Raw genomic sequence first — 8,629 nt, forward strand, 5'->3', positions numbered from 1 at the left:
TTTATGTGTGTTGCCCATTGTAATACACTGGCTAATGCCATTAAATAATATGTCCTTAAAGCACTCCCATATTTCCTCAGTGTTTTTTTGCTTCTAATGTCGAGATGTATAGTATAGAGCACAATTTAGTAAAGTTGGCTCTTTTGAAATGTAATGTTCTTGTACCATTACTCCAGTCAATTTCTGGGTAGTTAAAATCCCCCATTATTATCACTGTCCCACCCCTTGCAGCCCTTTCGATCTGTGCAAGGGGCTGAGTCTCCATCTCCTCATTAACACTGGGAGGCCTATAACAAACTCCAATGATTACCTTTGTAGTACGCACCTCCATGTGCAGTTCCACCCATAATGCTTCAGCCTCATCACACTCTCCATCAGCTAGGTCCTCTTTCACACTCGCTCTGAGATCGCTTCTCACATAGAGACAGACACCACCACCTTTCCTATTTAATCTGCCTCCATCTTTCCCCATTCCACCCACCAATAAGTACTGACCCCTGTCTAATCTGTCTACCCCATTATAATCTAATTCTCCCTGCCCCCTTGATCCTAGTTTAAATACTCCTCCAGCCTCCCCTCTCCTCCAGCACAGCAGACCCTCTTCCCCTCTTGCGTCCAGCTGCCACCTCCCACCTCCAGTCCTCCTCTCATCTACAGTTCACCTCTCACCTCCAATCCATCTCTAACCTCCAGTCCACCTCTCACTTCCAGCTTCTCCCTCACCTCCAGTCCATTTTTCACCTCTAGATTCTGCCTCTCACATCCAGGGTCTGCCTCTCACCCAGGGGTGGACTGACAACTCATGGGGCCCCGGGCAATAGGGGATCATGGGGCCCCTGTGTCCTTGCCCATACTCAAAAAAGCCTATGAAAAAGGTACCAGGGGCAACTCATGGGGCCCCCTACTGACCCCAGCCCATCGGGCAGTGCCCGAGTTTCCAAATGGTCAGTCCACCCCTGCTCTCACCTCAGCATCTCCCTCACCTCCTATCTGACTCTCACCTTAATGTTCACCTCTTGCCTCCAGTTTTCACCTCCAGGTTCTGCCTTTCACCTTCAGCTTCCACCTCTCATCTCCGGCCTGCCTCACCTCCAGTCCACCTCTCACCTCCAGTCCGTCTCTTACCTCCAGTCCATCTCTCACCTTCAGAGTTTGCCTCTCACATCCAGAGTCTTTTTCTCACTTCCAGTCTGGCTCTCACATCTAGCTTCATCTCCAACATCCAGCTTCTGTTTCTCGCCTCTAGAGTCTGCCTCTCACATCCAGCTTCCACCTCTCACCTCCAGAGTCAGCTTCTCACCTACAGTCTGCCTTCCACCTCTCACATCCAGCATTTGCCTGTTACCTCCAGCGTCTTTCTCTCACCTCCAGGTTCTGCCTTTCACCAAACTGGGGGATTGACCCTAGTACTATATCTCCTGGAAGCTTCTTCCATAAACAGGCAAGGGAAATTGATCACCTAGCTTAGGAAACCTTCACCAGAATAAAACAATAAATCACTGCTCCACTGACTGCAGTGTAGTCAAAAACTAAATTTAGCTTGACAGCCTAACTAGAGGATGGCACTACATTTGAAATTTGTGAACAACACAACACATAAACATCTTCTGTTTGAGGCATTCGCAGGGATGTTGTTTTAGCCCCAAGCCTTAAGCTGATTAAGCTAACACTGACCGATCTTCTGAAGTTCTTGACAAACCAGCCAAAATGCACTTTGTGGGTGACCCTGTTGGCACCCTCCTACCCAGCATTTTTCAACTGAAAAATCAAAGAACCCAGGTGGAAAATTGTCTGCCGAACAGCAGCTGCATCCAATCAAATGCAACCATTTTTGGGTATTTTGACAGTCACTGGCACTGGCTGTCAAAACACAATAGATCTGGTGTTCTCTTTGTTATTGATATGTGTAGTGTCACCATGCCAAGAGCAATAGATCACTCTAAGAAAGAAACAAACAATGTCCTCAAAAAGAAAGTTGTGGATGCCTATGAATCTGGTAAGGGTTTAACTAGGTCACCAAATGATTTGAAATTATTCATTCTCCTGTAGTGCTGGCCATGGATGGATCAAAATTCAGCAGGGAATGGCCAAATTTTGATCCATGTGTAGCAGTTCTACAGTTGTTAGATCAGCTTCTGTCGAACTGGAATGTTGGAAAACTCTTGTTGATCTGAGTTCCACTTCCAGAATATAATGTTCTGGTGGGAACATCATTTGTGGCCAGATTTAGAAAATCAATCTGCAAGTGGCATGGATTTCAAACAACTGCTAATTTGCCCAGGACTGGCTGGCCAAATTCAACCCAAGTACTGAGCATTTCATTCTAAAAGAAGTGTCCGCAAAATGTTATCATGAGTTGTTCAGGTAACCCTTGCAAAAGATAGGGTCAGTGCATGCATCTACAATGAAAAAGAGATTGCACCAATTTAATCTTCGTGAAAGGTCTATTAGGAAAAGCATTTGCTAGAGCAAGAATACAAATTGTTATTGAACATATAGGCAAAGAACAGACCTTCTGAAACAATGTTCTGAATACTGGTTATTCAAAGACAGAATTGTTTGGTCACAGTATACATGTTTGCCCAAAGTCAAAATCAGTAAAGTGCCTTGAAAAAGTCTTCGTACCTCTTGACATTTTCCACATTTTCATATTACAACCAAAAACGTAAATGTATTTTATTGGGATTTTATTTGATAGACCAACACAAAGTGACACATAATTGTGAAGTGGAAGGAAAATGATAAATGCTTTTCATAATTTTTTACAAATATATATCTGAAAAGTGTGGCGTGCATTTGTATTCAACCCCCTTTACTCTGATAACCCTAACTAAAATCTAATGGAACCCACTGCCTTCAGAAGTCACCTAATTAGTAAATAGAGCCCACCTGTTTGTGATTTAATCTCAGTATAAATACAGTAGTTCTCTGAAGCCCTCAGAGGTTTGTTAGAGAACATTAGTGAACAAAGTGTTCAGGAAGGCCAATGAACACACCAGACAGGTCAGGGATATACTTGTGGAGAAGTTTAAAGCAGGGTTAGGTTATAAAAAAATTCCCAATCTTTGAACAGCTCAAGGAGCACTGTTCAATCCATCATCCGAAAATGGAAAGAGAATGGCACAACTGCAAAGCTACCAAGACATGGCCGTCCACCTAAACTGACAGGCTGGGCAAGGAGAGCATTCATCAGAGAAGCAGCCAAGAGGCCCATGGTAACTCTGGAGGAGCTGCAGAGATCCACATCTCAGGTGGGAGAATCTGTCCACAGGACAACTATTAGTCATGCACTCCACAAATCTGGCCTTTATGGAAGAGTGGCAAGAAGAAAGCCATTGTTGAAAGAAAGCCATAAGAAGTCCCGTTTGCAGTTTGCCAGAAGCCATGTGGGGGACACAACAAACATGTGGAAGAAGGGGCTCTGGTCAGATGAGACCAAAATGGAACTTTTTGGCCTTAAAGTAAAACGCTATGTGTGGTGGAAAACTAACACTGCACATCACCTTGAACACACCATCCCCACTGTGAAACATGGTGGTGGAAGCATCTTGTTGTGGGGACGCTCTTCTTCAGCAGGGACAGGGAGGCTGGTCAAAGTTGATGGGAAGATGGATGGAGCCAAATACAGGGCAATCTTAGAAGAAAACCTGTTAGAGTCTGCAAAAGACTTAAGACTGGGACAGAGGTTCACCTTCCAGCAGGACAACGACCCGAAACATCCAGCCAGAGCTACAATGGAATGGTTTAGATCAAAGTATATTCATGTGTTAGAATGGCCCAGTCATAGTCCAGACCTAAATCCAATGGAGAATCTGTGGCAAGACTTGAAAATTGCTGTTCCCAGACACTCTCCATCCAATCTGACAGAGCTTGAGCGATTCTGCAAAGAAGAATAGGCAGAAATGTCCCTCTCTAGATGTGCAAAACTGGGAGAGACATCCCCAAAAAGACTTCCAGCTGGAATTGCAGCCAAAGGGGGTCCTAAAAGTATTGACTCCGGGGGGCTGAATACAAATGCCGCCACACTTTTCACAGATTTATTTGTAAATCATTTTGACAACCATTTCTCATTTTCCTTCCACTTCACAATTATGTGCCATTTTGTGTTGGTCCATCACATCAAATTCCAATATAATACATTTACATTTTTTACATTTTTTACATGACAACATGTGGAAAGTTTCAAGGGGTATGAATACTTTTTTCGAAGGCACTGTATTTCAGGAGAAGACTCTCATACCAACAGTGAAACACAGTGGTGGAAATGTTCTGCTGTGGGGTTGCTTTGCTTCTTCAGGGCTTGGGTAGCTCACTGTAGTTGCGTCAACTATACATTCTGCATTTACTAAAGGCAAATAGGCTGTGCACTTCAAGGAAGGGGAACATGCAAGGAAAAATTAAAAAAACAGCATTGTTGCTTGCACATAATTGGATGATAAAAATTATCAAAGCTTCCCCTCATTCCAGAGCTTCCTCTCAGATTTAGCGCAACCGCACTTGTAGTGCACAGTATATTTGACTTTAGTAAATCAACCTCCATCTGTCTGAAAGCTGAAGTTGAACTGGAAATTAATCTTTCAACACGATCATGAGCAGAAGAACACCAGCAAATCCACCAAGGAATGGCTCAAGAAGATACAAGAGGGGGTTATGGATTGCCCTGGTCAAAGCCTTGATTTGATTTCAATGGAAGTTTTAGTGGGGGTCTTGAAATGGGCAATTTAGGCAAGGAAACCGGCAAACATGTAAAGAAATGTTGCATGGTGAAGTGGTCAAATGTTTCAATGTCATTGCCAGAGAGTGGTGGGCAGTTATACAAAATGCCTACAAGAAGTAATTTCTCCTACAGGGGACAATGTCATCTTTTGATGCAGAGCGTTTACTTACTTTTTCCAGAGAGCACCATTGCATCTACTGACATTTTTGTTGAGGAGGTGATGGAAAAGCCAAATATTCTTGTGTTGTTCAATAATATCATATTAAACTGCTGTTTCTGTTTGAATGTTTGAATCAAAATCTAATGTACACTATATTGCCAAACGTATTGGGCCACCAGCCTGTACACACGCATGAACTTTAATGGCCCCCCAGTCTTCGTCCGTAGGGTTCAATATTGAGTTGGCCCCGCCCTTTGCAGCTATAACAGCTTCAACTCTTCTGGGAAGGCCGTCCACAAGGTTTAGGAGGGTGTCTATGGGAAGGTTGGACCATTCTTCCAGAAGCACATTTGTGAGGTCAGGCACTGATGTCGGGGGAGGAGGCCTGGCTTGCAGTCTCCACTCTAATTCATCCCAAAGGTGTTCTATGGGGTCGAGGTCAGGACTCTGTCCAGGCCAGTCAAGTTCCTCCACCCCAAACTGGCTCATCCATGTCTTTATGGACCTTGCTTTTTGCACTGGTGAACATTCATGTTGGAACAGGAAGGGGCCATCCCCAAACTCTTCCCACAAAGGAGCATGAAATTGTCCCAAATGTCTTGGTATGCTGACGCCTTAAGAGTTCCCTTGACTGGAACTAGGGGGCCAAGCCCAGCCCCAAAAAACAGCCCCACACCATAATCCCCCCTCCACCAAACTTTACACATGGCACAATGCAGTCAGGCAAGTATCATTCTCCTGGCAACCCCAGACACATCCATCGGACTGCCAGACAGAGAAGTGTGATTGGTCACTCCAGAGAACACGTCTCCACTGCTCTAGAGTCCAGTGGTGGCGTTCTTTACACCACGGCATCCAACACTTTGCATTGCACTTGGTTATGCAAGGCTTGGATGCAGCTGCTCAGCCATGGAAACCCATTCCATGAAACTCTCTACGCTCATCTGAAGGCCACACCAAGTTTGGAGGTCTTTAGCTATTGACTCTGCAGACAGTTGGTGACTTCTGCGCACTGTGCACTTCAGCATACACTGACCCCGCCCTGTCATGTGACATGGCCTACCACTTGGTGGCTGAGTTGCTGTTGTTCCCAGTTGCTTCCAGTTTGTTATAACAATTTATTCTAACAGTTGAGCGTGGAATTTTTAGTAGCCAGAAAATGTCACGGATGGACTTATTGCCCAGGTGGCAACCTATCACGGGACCACGCTTGGAGTCACTGAGCTCCTGAGAGCGACCCATTCTTTCACCAATGTTTGTAGAAGCAGTCTGCATGCCTAGGGGCTTGATTGTATACACCTGTGTCCATGGAGGGGATTGGAACACCTGAATCACATGGAGGGCTGGCCCCAGGGGCAGACTGACCATTCAAGCACTCAGGCACTGCCCGAGGGCCCGGGGTCAGTAGGGGGCCCCATGAGATGCCCCTTGTTACCTTTCATTGGCTGTTTCATAGGCTTTTTTGGGTGTGGGCGAGGACACAGGGGCCCCATGATTCCCTATTGCCCGGGGGCCCCATGAGTTGTTATTCCGCCCCTGGCTGGCCCAATACTTTTGGCACTATAGTGTATGTCTATTCAAATATATGCAACAAGTCAAGAAGTTCTATGGGGTTTACTTATCTTTTAACATGGCTGTGTGTATAAATAAATAATATATACAGTATATATATATATATATATATATATAAAAAATAAATATATATATATACTGTATATATAAATATAATATATATATATATATATATATATATACTGTATATATTATTTATATATATATATATATATATATATACACACACACACATATCTACAGTATGTGTGTGTTTGTGTGTGAATGAAAGAGAAAGGGAAAAGGGGTTCAATGGTGAATATAATTATTTGGACATACTTCATTTCAGAAACTCCTATGTATCCCCCTACACCTTGCTTCTCCTGGGAAGAGGTTGCCCAATTCTACTAGGATTATATCGATTAAATTAGTATAATGAGGCAATTAAACGCAGCCCATAAATGCCGTCTTGGTGACAATGACAGCACTGAAGGCAGCTCTCTGCAGAGTCTCATATGGAAAGGAGTCGCTGTACAGGAGTCCATGACTGTGAATTGTAAGTAGTGAGTGAGTACGAGTGAGTACGTTTCTATTACAACCCAATACAGACTTTACCCTAGCTTCACACCTAAGCGTTTTCCGCAGCGTTTTGCATTTTGCAGAAACGCAGTACACTCCATTTAACATGATTTCCTATGGCGCAGGTTCACATCTCCGCGTTTTCACCCGGCACGTTTTTTGGAAAGGGTCAGACTTTTTTAAATGCAAAACGTTGTGTTTTTGGTTCTATAGACTTCAATGGTAACGCTGCAGAAAAGCATTTAGTGTGTTTTTACCACGTTTTTGATGCATTTTGCGTTTTAAATCTGCCTAGCAACAATTTTTAAAAAACACGCAAAATGCATCAAAAACACACAAAAACGCATGTGCAAAAATGCAAAACAGACCACAGAAACAGTTCTTTTTGGATTTTCCTGGTCCTTTGAGGGCAGCATAGCTTGCGATCTTTCTATACTCCATGTGAGGATACAGACATTGTGGAGTCCACTGTCCAGCGCAGGAGTTCAGGCATTCGGTTGCTTCTTTTCTTCCTATCAAACCACAGAAACGGATCAAACGCAACCTGCATAGGTGTGAACCTAGCCTAAGGCCGGCCATACATGGGTCAAAATTCGACCGATTTTTCATCCGAAAATCAGACCTAAGAATAATCGTCCAATTTTCGTTCTGTTAGTGGGGTCAATGGCATCGGCCGATTTTCGTGGTTCCTTCCCTTTTTCGGTGATCGGGCATGTTGGAAAATTTGTGAAAAATGACCGATTTTCGACTCAATGATGGTCAAATCGTACAATCGTTTTTCCGAAAAGAATATGCGCATGAGCCGTGACCTGGAAGGAACAGAAATTTCGCCTGTTATATGGAGTGAAGTTTATGACTCGGTCGACCGATTTTCGAAATTATTGATGGCGCCGTCGGATTACCGAGCGAACAACGCTTTTGATTTTCAGACGAAAAATCGTTCAGAATTCCAACCATGTATGGCCTGCATAATAGATCTTTGAGTATGACGTGTAACTAAAACAAGCTCAGCTGTGGCATTTAAAGAAAGTCTTCAGCAGGTTCCTTGAAAATGTGATTTCCTTTTGCTTTTCGAAGTGTCATTTACCTCTGCTAAAGGCGGTATTAAACCCAAAAGCAAGCATTTATGATTTAGCAGCTTACCAATTCGTAGTATTTTAGAATTTCTTTCTTCTGTTTTCTCCTAGTGATCCAGCTAGTAAGTCTGTTGTTTTTTTAAAAACCACAAGCTTTCTTGCAGATGCAACTACAGGCACGGGACAAATTATTTCCTACTGACAGGGGTGATTACAATGGTTAGCTTTTTATTATTTGTGTAAAACCTTTATCCCAAAAGCGAAAACAACTGATTATAAAGAGCTGTAGTTTGACTTCAATTTGTTAGTGTATTTCAATCTGCTAGTACATCTAACACTCACCTCCCTCCAGACTGACAATGCTGCTGTCCAAAGGTGCCCCCTGTGCTCCTTCATCCGGAGTGGGGGCGCTCTAATAGAGGAGGTTGTGTTACTGGCCAGATCACCAGGTGAAAACAGAGGGGAAAATAGCCTAAGAGCTCCCACAGCCGGTCCTATTGCCTATTGGGAGGATCTCATATAAAATGACATGTTTGTTGCAGGGGA

This window comes from Staurois parvus, unplaced genomic scaffold (assembly GCF_062004578.1).
Source record: "Staurois parvus isolate SC_StPar_1 unplaced genomic scaffold, SC_StPar_1.0 ptg000647l, whole genome shotgun sequence".
NCBI classification, from domain to species: domain Eukaryota; kingdom Metazoa; phylum Chordata; class Amphibia; order Anura; family Ranidae; genus Staurois; species Staurois parvus.